The following is a 17046-nucleotide window of genomic DNA, read 5'->3' on the forward strand; positions in this document are numbered from 1 at the left end:
TTAGGGGTATAATTTGGGTTATGGTTAGGGCCAGGGTTATGATGACAAATAATGTACTAACTAGGGTTACCATTAAGGCTAGTTTTAGGGTTATGGTTGTGGCAAGGTCTAGTGTTACTGTTAATTTAAATTAGGGTTATGATTAGATCTAGGATTAGTTTAGGGTCTGCCTCAGGGTCAGAGTAAATTTGAGAGTTCGGCTTAGGGCTAGGTGTAAGGTTTTGATTTGGCTTATGTTAAGGATTTGGGTTAGGGATATGGCTTGGTTTTGTTTTATGGCTAGGGCCAGGGCTAGGGCAAGTTTTAGGATTAGCATTATGTTTATCATGGTGTTGTGGTTTGGTTTGGCTTATGATTACAATTAAATTTAGAGTTAGGTTTAGAACTAGAGTTAGTTTAGGGCTAAGGATAGAACTAGGGCTAGGGCTAGGGCAAGAGTTATAGTTAGTCTTGGGCTAGGGTTAGGGTTAGGATAGGATTAAATTAGGGCTAGAAATAATTCTAGGCTTAGTGTTAGTATTAGGCCTAGGGTTAGGGCAGGAGTTAGGGTTATTTTTAGGGTTAGGGTTAGGTTTATGCTAAGGGATGTGGTTATTCATAGGTTTAGGGCTAGGGTGAGGGTTAGAATTAGGGTTATTTCTTGGGTTATGGTTTGGTTTAGGATTACAGCTAGATTTTGGGCTAGGATTACGTTTAGGGCTAATTTCAGATGTAGGTATATGATTAAAGATAATTTAAAGTTAGGTTGATGGCTTCGCCTCTTGTAAGCCTTAGGTTTCGAGTTAGGTTCAGACTTAGAGCTAAGGGTATTACTAGGGTCATGGACATGATTAGAGTTTTGGATAGGTTAAGGTTTAAATTAGGACTCAAATTAGCATTAGGTTAGGATCAGCGTAATCATAGGGTTAGGTTTAGGTTTCACGTTAGATTTAGGGTAATGGATAGGGTGAAGATTATGGATAGGGTTAGGTTTAGAACTAGGGTTAGCATTAGGGTTAGGGTTATGGTTAGGGTAATGGATAGGGTTAGAGCTGGGGTTACAGACAGGGTTATGTTTATAATTAGTGATTGGGTTAGAGTTAGGTTTAGGGTTAAAGCTAGTGTCAGGTCTCGGAATAGGGCTAGGATTTGGGTTAAGTTACGGATAGGATTAGAGTTACTGCTAATGTAAGTACTAGGGTTATGATTAGGGCTAATTTTAGTGTTAGGGGTTAGGACTAGGTCTAGTGCTTGGTTTATGTTTAGATTTAGGGTGATGTTTAGACTTAGGGTTAGTGTTAAGGTAAGAGTCAGGGTGAGGGTTTTTTTTAGGGTTCAGCTTATTTTAGGGTTCAAATTATTGCTAGGGGTAGGGCTAGGTGTATGATTAGTGTTTGGATTATGTAAGGATTAGGGTTAGGTATATGGCTCGGTTTTGTTTCAGAGCTAGGTCTAGGGGTATGGGTAGAGTTAGGTTTACACTTATGCTTATTGTTAGGAATAGATTTAGAATTAGGGTTAGATCTAGGATTATGGCTAGGGATATGAATAAGGCTAGGGTTAGACCTATGGTTCAGGCTAGGATTAGGCTTCCACCAAAGTTTAGGGTTAGAACTAGAGTTAGGGCTTGGGTGAGAGTTAGAGTTAGTCTTTGGGCTACGGTTAGCGTTAGGGTTTTGGATAGGGCTAAATTAGGCCTAAGATTAGGGCTAGAGTTAGTGTTATGTTTAGGATTAGGGTTACGGTTGGGGTTATAATTAAGGCTATGTTTAGGGCTAGGATAAGGACTAGAGTTTGTGCTAGGTTTAGCACTAAGATTATGGCTAGGTGTAAAGTCAGGTCTAGGGTTATGGTTAGGGAGAGTTTTAGGGTTAGGTTTATGGCTAAGTCTAGTGTAAGGGTTAGGTATAGGGTAATAGTCAGGTTTAGATTTAGGGAAATTATTAATTTCAGGGTCAATGTTGGGCTTTGGTTTAGGTTTGAGTTTAGGATTAGGGCTTGAATTAGCATTAGGGTTAGCATTAGGATAATGATAATGTTAGGTTTAGGGTTCAGGTTAGGTTTAGGGTAATTGACAGTTTGGGGGATAGTGATAGGGTTAGGATTAGACCTAGGGTTACATTAGCCTAAAGGGTAATGTTTAGGGTAATGGATACAGTTAGATTTAAGGTTATGGCTAGTGCTAATTGTTATGATTAGGTCTTGAGTTAGGGTTAGGGTGAGAGTTAGAACTAAGGTTAGGTTTAGTCTTATGTTTAGTGTATGGGCTAGGTTCTGAAGTAATGTTAGCGCTAGGCTGGGAGTTAGCTTCAGGGTTATGTATAGGAATAAGATTACCATAGGTTTGGGTTAGAGTTAAGGATAGAGATAGACCTAGTATTAGTTGAACTGTCAGTATAAGGGTCAGGGTTAGGGTTAAAATTTGGGATAGGGTTAGAGCTAGAATGAGAGCTAGGGTTAGGGCTATTAATAGAGTTAGGGTTTTGGTTAGCCTAAATATTAGGGATAGGTTTACTCTTAGGTTTAGGGGTTTGCTTAGTGAAAGGAATTGGTTTAGAGCTAGGTTTAGGGCTATGGTTAGGGTTAGAGATATTGTTAAATCTAGGTTTAGGGATAGTGGTTGTGTTATGGTTAGGGATAGAATTAGGGCCACGGCTAATGTAATAACTAGGGTTAACATTAGATAAGTTTTAGTGTTATGGTTAAGTTTAGTGTTAGAGTTAGGTTTAAGTTTAGGGTGCTATTTATAGCTAGGTTTTGTTTTAGGATAAGAGTCAAGTCAGGGTTCGTTTTAGGGTTAGGGATAGAACTCAAATTATTGTTCGAGTTATTCTTAGCATTCGGTTTAAGGTGAGGGTGGTGTTTAGAGCTAGGTTGAGTGTTAGGATATGGGTCATGGTCAGTGTAAGTTTTAAAGTTAGTGTTAGAACTCGAATTAGGGCTAGGGATAGTTCTATATTTTGTGTTAGGGTTTGGTTTAAGTTAATGTTTAGGGATAGGGCTATTGCTTGGTTTTTGATTTACTCTTAGGGTAAAGTTTAGGGATAGTTTAAGTGTTAAGCTTAGGCTTAGGGTTAGGGTTAGATTTGGATTTAGGGTTATATCTATGGTTAGGGCTGGTTAAGGATAGGGCAAGGGTTAGGGCTAGGGATAGGGTTATGGTAAGGAATAACTTTAGAACTAGAGGTAGGTATAGGCCGAGAGTTAGAGTGAGTCTTAGTGCTAGAGTTAGGGTTGGAGACAATTCAATATTAGTGCTAGGATTAGGGCTAGGTTTATTGTTTGTCTTAAGCATATATTTAGGGTTTGGATTAGGTTTAAGTTTAGGGTAAGAGATGGCATTATAGCTAGGTATAGAGGTAGGGTGAGTGTTACCATTTGGGTTAGAGGTAGGGTTAGGGTCAGGGTTATGATTAAAGCTAGGTTTAGGGCTAGGATGAAGGCTCAGGTTTGTTTTAGGATTAGGACTAGGATTAGGGCTAGGGCTAATTTCAGGTCCAGAATTATGGTTAAAGATAGTTTTAAGGTTTGCATTATGGCTTGGCCAAGGGTAAAGGTTAGGTGTAGGGTTATGTTCATGTTTAGAGCTAGGAATTTTATTAGGATCAAGGTCAGGGTGAGGGTTTGGGATAGGCTTTGGTTTTAAGTTAGGGCTTGAATTAATGTTATCTTAGGGTTAGGGTAATGATAGGGTTAGTTTTAGGTTCAGGGTAGTAGATTTGGTTAAGATTAGGGTTCATGCCGAGGCTTAGCATTAGGGTTATGATTTTGGTTATGGTAATGGATAGAGTTAGAGATCAGTTTAGGGCTAGATTTATGGTTCAAATAGGGCTAGGGTTAAAGCTAGGGTTTGGCTTATAACTCATAATAGGGCTAGGGTTAGGGCTAGGTTTAAGGTTAGGTTTGGGTTTAGGTTAAGGTTTAGGGTTATAGCTATAGCTAGGTTTTGATTTAGGGCTAGGGCTAGTTTCAGGATTAGTGTTATGGTTTGGGCTAGTTTTAGGGTTTGGCTTAGTCTTAGAATTAGGGCTCGATTTAGAGTTAGGTTTTGTCTAAGGTTAGTGCTAGGCCAAAGGATAAAGCAAGGGTTAGGGCTAGGGTTAGGGTTATGGTAAGGGATTGGGTTAGAACATGTGAAAGGACTAATGCGAGAGTTAGAGTTATTCTTAGGACTAGTATTATGGATAGAAATAAATTAGGGCTAGCTAGGATTATTGTCAGGGTTAGGCCTAGAGCTTGGGTTAGGATTGTAATTAAGGCTATGTTTAGGGCTAGGATAAGAGCTAGGCTTTGTGTTAGGTTTAAGGCTAGAATTATGGCTAGGGATAATGTCAGGTCTAGTGTTACAGTTTGGGAGAGTTTTAGGGAAAGTTTTACACTAGGTCTACTGTAAGGGTTAGGTGTAAAATAAGAGTCAGGTTTAGAGCTAGGGGAATTATTAGGGCCAGGGTCAGTGTTAGGGGTTGGTTTAGGTTTGAGTTTAGGATTATGGCTCAAATTAGAATTAGGGTTAGGGTTAAAGTAAAGATAGGGTTAGGTTATGGGTTCAGGTTAGGTTTAGGGTAATTGATAGTTTTGGAGATAGTGATAAAGTTAGGGTTAGTCTTAGGTTAGCATTAGGATAAGGGTTATGTTTAGGGTAATGGATAAAGTTAGAGTTAAGGTTAGGGCTAGGGTTAAGTTTAGGAATAGGTCTTGGGTTCGTGTGAATGTGAGGGTTAGGATTAAGGCTAGGTTTCCAGCTTGGATGAGGGTTTGTGTTAGGGCTAGGTCTAGGATTAAGACTAGTGCTAATGTCAGGTCTAGCATTACATTTAAGGGTAGTTGAAGGTTTGGTTATGGATAGGTCTACTGTAATGGTTAGATTTCTGGTAAAGATCAGGTTTAGAGCTAGGTGTATTATTATGATCAGGGTCAAGATTAGGGTTTGATTTTGGTTAAGGTTTAGGGTTAAAGCTCAAATTAGCATTAGGTTTAGGGTAATGGATATGGTTTTGGTTAGGGTTCAGTTTAGGTTTAGATTTTTGAATAGCCTTAGGGATAGCTATACAGTTAGGTTTAGTCCTATTGTTAGCATTTGGTTTAGGCTTAAGTTTAGGGTAAACGATAGGATTGCAGCTAGGGTTAGGGCTACATTTATGGTTAAGAATAGGGCTAGTGTTAGGGTTAGGTTTAGGGTGATTGTTAGGCATAGGATTAGGGTTAGCTTTAGGGTGTTATGGTTGGAGCTAGATTTAGGGCTAGGGCGAGGGTTAGGGTTAGAGCAGGTCTTGGGTAAATGTTACATTACAGCTACTTTTAGCATTAGTGTTAGGGTTAGATATATGGTAATGTACACAGTTAGAGCTAGGGTTTGGCCACAGTTAATATTAGGGTTAAATTCAGGATTAGAGATAGGGCTATGTTAATGTTTAGGGTTAGGATTATAGCTCAGTTTAGAGATAGTGTAATGGTTAGAGTTACTTTATTCAAATTTCTTTCATACAATCCAGGATTTATCTTTAACTAACTTTACTCTCTTTTCCAGGTTTAGGCATTTTGGTTCAACATTTTGGTGTCCACCACAGTTAACATTTTCATTTTACTTCACTTTGACTTATATGAGTAAATGTAAATGGACCTGGAAATCAAACTGGGTTTATGCTAGCTGCTGGAAACTGTACACACACTCTCAATTATTTGTGGGGACACTCTGGTATGTTCCTTGTAAGTGTAGACCTAAGCTGATGCATGCAAAAACAACTTTATCTGAGAGCCCTTTAGGGGAAAGCAGGGAATATGAATGCACTGAAATCCCTCACATAATTATTTTGTCTTATTTGTTTGATACTGAGTAGTAGTCATTATTTAGCTTGCCCCACAAAGCTCTCCAAGTGTGGGACATCTAGGATCAATGGTTTTCTAATCAGGTTAGTGTTAGTGTTAGGTTTGGGGTTAGGCATAGGGTTAGATGTAGTGTTAGAGTGAGAGTAAGTTTTGTACAAATTTCTTTGATACTTGGAAGGAGTCATCTTTTACCTAGCCTTAATATGCTCATCAGGTTTGGGCCTTCTCATTTTAATGGTTCTCTAACAGGACATTCTGTATTTTAAGGTTTCACTTCATATTGACCTATATAGGTAAATAAAAATGGATGTTGAAATCAAACCGGGTTGGTGATAGCTGCTTGAAAATTCAAACACTGAATCAGTTCTCTGTGGGAACTCTCTGGTTTGCTCCTTGTGAAAGTAGCCCTAAGATAAAGATGGCAAAAAACATCATTATCCAAGAGCCCTTTAGCAGAAAACACAGACATATGCATGAACTGAAATATCACCTCAATTATTTGGTCATATTTCTTTGATACTGCATAGGATTCATCTGATAGCTTAGCCCACTAGGCTCCCCATGTTTGGGACTTCTAGGATCAACAGTTTTTCAAACTGTTAAGTGTTTCTGTTAAGAATAGTGTTAGGACTAGTTTTAGAGCTAGTATTAGGGTTAGAGTTATTTTTTTTTTTTCAAATTTCTTTGATACTGGGCAGGATTCATTTTTCTCCTATCCTTACTATACTACATATGTTTGGGCCTCCTATGATCAATGGTTCACTGTAAGGAACAATTTGTATTTTAAAGTTTCTGTTCACTTTGTCCTATACAGGTAAATGGAAATGGAGCTGGAAATCAAACAGCATTTGTGTTATCTTTGAAACTTCACACTCCATCAATTCTTTGTGAGCAATCTCTGGTTTGCTCTTGTGACAGTCGGCCTAAGCTGAAGCATGTAAAAAAACTTTATTCAAGAGTCCCTTAGGAGATAACAAGGAAATATGCATGTACTGATGTACTCCATGAACTTTTTGGAAATATTTCTTTGATACTGCACAGCATTCATCCCTTAGCTTTTCCTATATGTTGCCCAAGTTTGGTAGTTCTACAATCAAAAGTTTCATAAAAATGTTAAGGTTAGGAGAAGTGTTAGGGTTAGAGCTAGTGTTAGGGTTAGAGATAGTGTTATTCAAAATTCTTTGATACTTGTAAGGATTTATCTTTTAGCTAGGTTTACCCTGTTCCCAAGGTTTAGGCATTCTCCATTCACAGGTTTGCTGTCAGGAACATTTTGTATTTTAAGATTTCACTTAATTTTGACATTTACTGGAAAGTTATTGAAGATGAAAATCAAACAAGGTTTGTGCTAGATACTTGAAATTTCACACACTCCATCAGTTCTCTGTAGGGACTCTGGTATGTTCCTTGTAAAAGTAGGCCTATGCTTAAGCATGAAAAAAAAACTTAACCTGGGAGCGCTTTAGGAGAAAACAGGAAAATATGCGTGTACTGAAATACCTCCCATAATTATTTGGTCAGATTTGTTTGAAGTTGCATAGGATTCATCACTTAACTTGCCCCACCAGGCTCCACAAGGGTGGGAATTCTAGGATCAATGGTTCTCTAATCAGGCTAGGGTAAAGGTTAGGTTTAGGGTTATGGCTAGGGCTAGGGTTAGAGGTAATGTTAGGGTGAGATTTAGTTTTGTTCAAATTTCTTTGATACTGGGCAGGATTCATCTTTTATCTAGTCTTAGTATGCTCCCAAGGTATGTTCTTCTCAATTCAATGGTTCACTATCATGAACACATTGTATTTTAAGGTTTCACTTCATTTAGTCCCCTATGGGTAAATGGAAATAAAGGTGGAAATTAAACAGGCAGCCAATCCCCTAAACCTAACCCTAATCCTAACCAAAAACATAGACCTAATCCTAGGCCTAAGCCTAACATTAAGCCTAGACCTACTTCTAGCACAATTTAGCTTTAACCCTAACCCAAACTCTAGCCCTAAGTCTAACTCTAACTCTTGCCATAGCCCTATTCCAAGTACTAAACCTATCCTTTACCATAATCCAAACACTAGCCCTAATCTTAGCTCTAACACTAGCCATAGCCCTATCCTTAGAATTAACTATGACTCTAAATCTAGTCCTAAGCCTAAACTCATTCTATCAGTAGTAATAACACTAACAATAATCATAAAACTACTCTTAACTTTAGCTTTAGTCCTAAAACAAAACTGAGCCACATGACAAACCCTAACCCTTAACCTAATCCAAATCCTAACCCAATATCTAGCCCTAAGCCTAGCCCTAATTTGAGTACTATACCTAACTACAAAACGAACTGTGACCCTGACTGAGATCGTAACACTAACCCTAGTTAAAATTTCACCCTAAACCTAAACCTAATCCCTAAATTGGCTCAGTGCTAAATGTAACCCTAAAACTAGCCCTAATTAAAACCTTAGTTCTTACATTAGCCATATACCTAAGAAGAGCCCTAATGTAACCCAAAAAATAGCCCTAATCAAAGACCCAAACCTAGCTTTATCCCTAACTCGAACCTTAAACCTAGCCCTAACACTTACACTAAACCTAACACTGTCTTTAGTCCTTGCACTAAACCTAAACTTAATCCTACACCTAGCCCTGACTCTAACCATAAACCTAGCCCTAACTCTAATGCTAATTCTCAGCCTGACCCTAACACTATTATTAAACCTAACCTATCCATTACTGTAAATTAACCTGAACCGTAACCCTAAAAATATCATTACCCTAACTGTTTCCTTAAAGCTAATGCCTACTGGAGCCCTAATATTAACATTAAACCTATCCTAACAATAACCGTAACCCTGAAACTAACCCTAATTCTAACACTAAACTTAAAAGTAACACTAAACTTACACCAAATGTTAACCATACCACTAACCCTAAATCTAAGCCTAACGCTAACACTAACACTAACCCTATACGTAACCCTAAACAGAACTCTAACCCTAACCATAACCATAACCCTAAACCTAAAACTAACCCTAACACAAACTTTAACCCTAATGTTAACCCAAAAAGTAAGGCTAAACCTAAAACTAACCCTAACACAAACTTTAACCCTAATGTTAACCCAAAAAGTAAGGCTAAACCTAAAACTAACCCTAAACCTAACCATAATGCTAACCCTAACACTAACCCTAACTCTAATCCAATCCTAACAATAACCCTAAACCTAACCCAAAATCTAACACAAACCCTAACAGTAACCTTAACCAAATACTAATCCTAACCCTAACTCTAAAGCTAATCCTAATCATAATCCCAAACCTAACACTAACCACAACCCTGACACAATCCCTAATACTAACCACAAACTAAACATAACCCTAACCCTAACCCTATAAATAATATTAACACTAACCCAATTTCTAACACAAACACTAATCCTGAACCTAACACTAACACTTAAACTAACTGTATCCCTAACCCTAACCATAATTTTAACTGTAAACCTAATCCTAAACAAAACCACCCTAACACAAAACCAAAACCTAACCCTAAACCTAACCCTGACACAAAACCTAACCCTAACATTAACACTATCCCTAAAATTAACACTAACCCTAACCGTAAACCTAATGCTAACACAAACACTAACTCTAAACATTACCATAAAACTAACACTAACTCTAACCCCAACCCTAAACCCAAGCCTAATGCTACCCTAATACTAACCATAAACCTAACCCTAACCCTAACCTAAAAGATCCCTTAACCTAAACCTAACACTTACCATTATGTTAACCCTAACCCTAACACGAACACTAACTACAACCCTAACTCTATCACTAATTCTAACGCTAACCATAACCCTAAACCTAACACTAAACCTAACCCTAAACATAACCCTAACCCTAACTCTAAACCTAACCATAAACCTAATACTAAAACAAAAAATAACCCTAAAAGTAACCCTAATCCTGTTTTTATACCTCATATAAACCCTTAGCATAACACTCACACAAAACCTAATAATAACCCTAACCCTACAACAAACCCTAACCCAAACCCTAACCCTAATTCTAATCAAAACCTAACACTAACCCTAACCATAAACTTAACCCTAACACTAACCTTAATCCTAAACATAACCCTAAAACTAGCTCTAACACAAACTCTATCCCTAACCCTAATACTAACCCTAACTTTAATCCTAACCCTATCAGTATCCCTAACCATAACTCTAACCCTAACACTAACCCTAACTCTAAACCTAAACCTAAACATAACCCTAAAACTAAAAATAACACTAACCCTAAACTTAAACCTAACACTAACCCTAAACTTATCCTAACCCTGATGCTAACCCTAACAATGTATCTAAACCTAACTATAATGTTAACCCTAACACTAACCCTAACCCAAACCCAACTCTAACACTAACCCTATACCTAACCCAAAACCTAACACTAACCCTAACCTAATCCAAAACCTAATGCTAATCCTAACTTTAATCCTAATCATACCCCTATCCCTAAACCTACCATAAACCCTAACACTAACCATAACACTAAACCTAAAACAAACACTAACCTAAATTCTGATATTAACACAAACACTACCACAAATATTTACCCTAACCCTAATCCTAACCCTAACCCTAATCTGAACACTATGTCTAAACCTAATCCTAAATTTAACCCTAACCCGATCCCTAACCCTAACACAAACCCTCAACCTTACCCTAACCTGAAACTTAACACAAGCCCTAACCCTAACCCTAAACCTAACCCTAACACTAACCCAAAAACTAACCCTAAACCTAACCCTAACCGTAAATTTCACTGTAACTAAAAACCTAACACAAAACTTAACACTAACCATAACCCTAACCCTAACACTAAACCTAACCCTAACACTAACTCTATCCATAACCATAACCCTAAACATAACACACAAATCCTAAAACTAAGACAAACCCTAAACCTAATACAAATCCTAACAAAACCTCTAACCCTAACACTAACCTTAACTCTAACACTAACACTGATCCTAACACTAATCCTAAACCTAACCATAACAGTAAACTTAACCCAAACCCTAACCCTATCACTAACACTAAACATAACCCTAAACTTATCACTAACCCTAACCCTACCCCTAACCTGAACAATTTCCTTAAACCTAACCCTATTGCTAACCTAAGACTAACACTAACCCTAATCTTAAAATTAAATGCAAACTTAACACTAAACATAAACCTAACACTTAACCTAATACTAACCCTGTTCCTAACCCTAACACTAACACTAACCCTAAACCTAACCCTAACCCTGACCATAACAGTAACCCTAAACTAAAGGTAAAACTCACCCTAACCCTAACAATAATCCTAACCCTAACACTATCCCTAATAAAAACACTAATTCTATCACTAACCCTAAGCCTAACCACAACTCTAAGCCTAATACTTTTGCTTATCCTAATTCTAACCTTATCCCTAAAACTAACATTAACCCTAACTCTAACCCTAAATGAAACACTAACCCTAACCCTAACCCTAAGCATAACACTCACCCAAACCATAACTCAAACACTAACCTAACCCTAAAACCAACACTAATCTTAAAACTAAACCTAACCATAACTCTAACACTAACCCTAACTATAAACATAACTCTAATCCTAACCATAACATTTACCCAAACTCTAATTCGAACCCTAGCACGAATCTTAAGAAAAACCCTAACCATAAACCTAACACTAATTCTAACACTAAATGTAACACTAATACTATACCCAAAATTAACAATAACTCTAACTTTATCCCTAACCCTAATATTAATTCTAACTCTAACCATAACCCTAACCTTAAATCTAACTTTAACACTAACCCTAAATCAAACACAAACCATAAACCAATCAATAACCCTAAACCTAACTTAAACCTAATGGAAACACTTACCTAACACTATCCCTAATTCTAACCAAAACACTAACCCTAAAACTAACCCTAACCCTAGCATTGAAACTAACCCTAACCCTAAACATAACCCTAATGCTAACCCTAAACCTAACACTAACCTTAACACTAACACTAATCCAACACTAATCCTAAACCTAAACCTAACCCGAATGCTGATATAAAATCTAATCCTCACCATAACCCAACCCTAAAACTAACACTAACCCAAAAATTAACACTAACCCTAACCCAAACACTAATACTAACCCTAACCCTAACATTAACCATAGCACTAACCTTAATTCTAACCCTATCCTTAATCCTAACACAAACCTAACCCTAATCCTAAACCTAATACTACCGTAAACCGAACCCTCACCCTAACACTTACCCTAACAGTAACCCTAAGCCTAACCCTAATCCTAACCCTAACACTAACCCTAAACCTAACCCTAACGCTAACCCTTACCCTAACCCTAAGAGTAAACTTAAACCTAACTCTAACCCTAATACTAACACTAATCCTAACCCTAACACAAAACATAACTTTAACACAAAATATAAACTGAAAACTAACACTAATCCTAATACTAACCTTAAACCTACGCCAAACTATAAAAATAACCATAACCATAACATTAACCCTAACCCTAACACTAACCCTGACCCTAACAATAACCCTAAATCTAAACTGATTTCTAATACTAACACTAACTTTAATCCTAACAATAACCCTAACACTTAACATATCTTAACCCTAACACTAAACCTAACACTAACCATAACACTAACCCAAGCAGAAAAGCTAACCCTAACACTAACACTAACCCTTGCCCTAAACATAATCCTAACCATAACAGTAATCTTTACACTAACCCTAAACCTAACTCTATAACTAACCCTAAACCTAACTCTACACCTAACACTAACCCTAACCCTAACCCTAAAGCTAACCCTAATCCTGTTACGCAAACAACAACCCTAAACCTAACACTAACACAAACCCTAACCCTAACCCTAACATGAACCCTAACCCTAAACATATCACTAAACCTAACCCTCACCAAAACCCTAACCCTAACACTAACACTAACCTATCACTAACACTCACATACTCACAAACACTAATACTACCTACGTCTAACCATAACCCTAAAAGAAACCATAATCCTGACTCTAATCTAACAATTACCCTAACACTTATCTAATCCTAAAATTAACACTAATCCACACACTAACAATAAATCTAAACCTAACCCTAACCCTAAACCTAAACCTAACCCTAAACCTAACACTAACTGTAACCATAACTCTAACCCTAACCTTAAGAGTCACCCTAACCCTAGACCTAACACTAGCAATAACACAAATTCGAACCCAAACCCTAACCCTAAGACTAAACCTAACACAAACTGGAGTGAGTATCCCAAAAAGCCTGTGAGGGACTTTAAATTCTTAGTAACCTGTTTTCAGTGATGACAAAGCAACTTTAAAGGCCATTTTCATTACATCTTGGATAGGGGTCTGAGGGCTCTCCTCAGCTGGTTTGAGATTTGGGTTAGCTGGTAAGAGGACCTGGTGGGACCCGGTGTGGGCACTGACAGGAGAAGAGAGGAGTGAATGGGTGGAGGGGTACCTCAGTACCTGTTACTTCAGCAAGGGGGCAATGGTCTGAGAACCGGCAGAGGTTTGGGTTCCATCAGGTAGCCCCTGTATGTTCACATCCTTATGACTTACAGAAGAAGTTGGTTTTTCCCCCACACAGCCATGACTGTTTGTGGCTTTGATAGTCCACCGGGCAAACATAGTAATCTAGGTTAGCCAACCTGCATCTGGCTAGTGTGTCCCTACATCCATAATGTTTGTTTCTATTATCTATGGTACGGAAGGGATTTAATGGAAATTTAGTGGGATCCTCTTCATCAGGGATATCCCAATAGGAAAGACCTATAACCAGCTGACAAATATCTGGGTGGAGAGATGGCCATCATGTCCCTAAGGGGGCTCTATGTGAGATAGATCATACTTCTTGTCCAGTAGGATTTGTGATTAGCCATCGCTGCTGAATGGGCTGATGAGGGTTAGGACTACTGGTGGTCAAGGGGAGAGTCCATAGCCTTATCCACACGGTGAATATGCAATTTGAGAGGGTTACCAGTCTTTTCCAATTTCCAGCCAGAGTCTGGACAGGGTGCAGGCTTGAGATGAGAGGCATGGATCCAGGAAGTGATTCCGTCTACCTTTACCGCTGTAGGTGTTATAAGTAGCACCTGGTATGGTCCTTTCCAGTGGGATTCCAGGGATGACACCTGATGTCGTATTAAGTAGATGAAGTTTCCCACTTAATATCGGTGTGGAGTTCCTTCGTCTCCAGGTTGGTAGGCAGTGGCCAGCTGTTTCCACAGGTATCACTGAGTTTTTTCAAGAGCTTTAAGTCTGTCAAGCAAGGGGGTGTGGAAGGGGTCGTTAGGTCTTAGAGTTGGGGTTAGGTCCCTTACTGGAGGAGGGGCACCATAGAGAATTTCATAGGGGGTGAGGTTACACAAAGAAACAGAGGGAGTATTTCTTGTATGAAACAGTGCATAAGGCAGGAGCATAGTCCAATCTTTTATGCCGGTCTCTAAGCTTAATTTTGTTAAGGTCTCTTTAATGGTTCTATTCATTTTTTTTACTTGTCCTGATCTCTGGGGTCTATAAGCACAATGTAACTTCCAATTAATCCCCAGGGTCCTGGTTAACCCCTGACTTACCTGGGCCATGAATGCCAGTCCATTATCAGACCCTATTACCTTAGACAGGCCATATCTTGGAAAAATATCTTCCAGGATCTTCTTGACCACCATTTGCGTTGTTTCTTTTTTCTTTTTCTTTTTATTTTTTGTGGGGAAGGCTTCAATCCATCCTGAAAATGTATCTACAAAGATTAGGAGATATTTAAGTCCATACCTTGCTGGCTTAATTTCAGTAAAGTCCGCTTCCCAAAATAGTCCTAGTTTGGTTCCTTGAAGGCGCCTTCCTGCAGGAAGCTTGGAAGGGTAAGCATTAACCAATTGACAGACCCGACAGGCTTTTGTTACCAGATCAGCTATTTCCTTTCGCTGTGAGCCAGTTAGTGGAAAACTCTGTTCTTGATCCTTCAGGAATGCCTGCAATTTCTTTGAACCAAGGTGAGTGAGTTGATGTACATTTTTAATGTAGTGTAGGGCTTTCTGAAATTGCAGGCTGGGCTCAGTAAAGTCGAGGAGTTCAGTGTCAGTGTCCTTATGTTCCTCTGGTGTGGAAAGTATTAACATGGTTACTCCGTTTAGGGCTGCCAATTTAGCCTCTTCATTTGCCCTCTTGTTAGATGGGGGTGGTATCTGCACAACGGTTTGTTTTCTGGGCTCAGTGAGCCATCATTTACCACCCCTAAGGGAGTAGTCCAGGAAGATTACTTCTTGCTGGCAAATTTGGGCCTTTTTGGCAGAAGCCCTATACCCGAGTTGAGCAAGCTCGGATAATAGTGCTTGGGTCCCAGACTCACAGTTTTCCTTGGTATCGGCTGCCAGTAGCAGGTCATCCACATATTGAAGCAGGGTGACTTCGGGCTGTGTAGTTCTGAAGTTGTTGAGATCTCTGTGGAGGGCTTCATCAAAGAGATTGGGGGAGTTTTTTGAACCCCTGTGGGAGTCTGGTCCAAGTTAGTTGATCAGACGTTCCGGTTTCTGGGTTTACCCATTCAAAAGCAAACAGCAACTGACTATCTTTATGAAGAGGCAAGCAAAAGAAAGCATCTTTTAAGTCCAGAACAGTATACCATTTTCACTCAGGGTTCAGGGTGCTAAGCAGATTGTACAGATTAGGTACTGTGGGGTGAATGTCCTGCACTCTGTTGTTGATCTCTCTTAGGTCTTGAACGGGGCGATAGTCCCTGGTTCCTGGCTTTTTTACTGGTAGCAGGGGAGTGTTCCAGGCCGATTGACAGGGACTAAGGACCCCTAAGGCCAGGTATTTCTGAATATGGGGCCTTATCCCATCTTTAGCTTCTTTGCTCAGAGGATATTGTTTAATATTAATTGGGGAGGCTGAGGTTTTTAACTCCACTGTTATTGGAGGTTGTTTTACAGCTAGACCTAACCCAGCAGTTTCTGCCCAGGCATCTGGGTAATCTGTTATCCATTTCTGGGATAGCTTGCCTCTTTGATCAGTCTTGGGGGGTGTGAAGAGTTGATGTTCATCTTCTACTGACATAGTTAAAGCCATGACTATAGGAGTTTTTACTGAAGGATTTAGAAATTCCATTTGGGGGCCTTCAGGGTTAAAAGTTATTCTGGCCCAGAGCTTGGTGAGCAGATCTCTGCCCATCAATGGGTCCGGGCATTCTGGGATCACTAGGAAGGAGTGATGGACTTTTCCTTTCCCCAGGTCCATGATCCTCTTAGTTGTCCAAGCCAGATATTTACTGCTGTTAGCCCCTTGAACTAGAGACCTTTTAGTTGATAGAGGGTCCAATGGGGCCTTAAGGGCTGAGTATACTGCCCCTGTATCCACTTCAAATTTTACTGGGGTCCCCTCCAATTCAAAAGTTACCCTGAGCTCGGGGAGGGCATCCGAGCCCCGACTTTCCTAGTCATCCTCCAGAGTTAGAATGGCTGTCTGGCATGGCTGTTTCTTTCTAGGGCACTCTTTGGCCCAGTGTCCTTTTTCTCTACAGTAGGCACATTGATCTGAGGCCAGAGGTGGCTTTTGGCATGGGCCCAGGTATCCCTTTCTGTCTCCCTGTCTCTTAATTTCTGGCCTATCTGTTTTTGTGACTAGGACCTTAGTCAATGCCTTAGTCTGTCTTTTGCTTCTTTCATCCTCCATTTGCTCCCTTTCTTTCTCCCTCCTTTGTTCCTTCTCTTCCTCAGTTTCTCTCTTATAGTATACCTTCTCGGCTTCTCTGACTAAATCTAAAAATCATATCTTTTAATCCATCTAAGCGTTGTAATTTTCTTTTTTTTTTTAATATCCAGGGCAGCTTGCCCAATAAAGGCCATTGTGACAGATGCCTTTTGATCCTCTGCCTGAGGATCGAAAGGAGTATATCTCCTATATGTCTCCATAATTCTCTCTAGAAACATAGAGGGAGATTTATCAGGCCCTTGAATAATCTCTCTTACCTTGGCCAAATTAGTTGGTCGCCTAGCAGTAACTCGAAGACCTGTTATTAGAGCCCAGTGATAAGTGGACAGATGCTCCCTACCTTCAAAGGTGTTGGGGTCCCAGTTGGGTTGGTTCAAGGGGAAGTTGTGTCAGTCGCCCATCTGGTCTGAGGA

The sequence above is a fragment of the Marmota flaviventris genome, unplaced genomic scaffold (assembly GCF_047511675.1).
Source record: "Marmota flaviventris isolate mMarFla1 unplaced genomic scaffold, mMarFla1.hap1 Scaffold_48, whole genome shotgun sequence".
NCBI classification, from domain to species: Eukaryota; Metazoa; Chordata; class Mammalia; order Rodentia; family Sciuridae; genus Marmota; species Marmota flaviventris.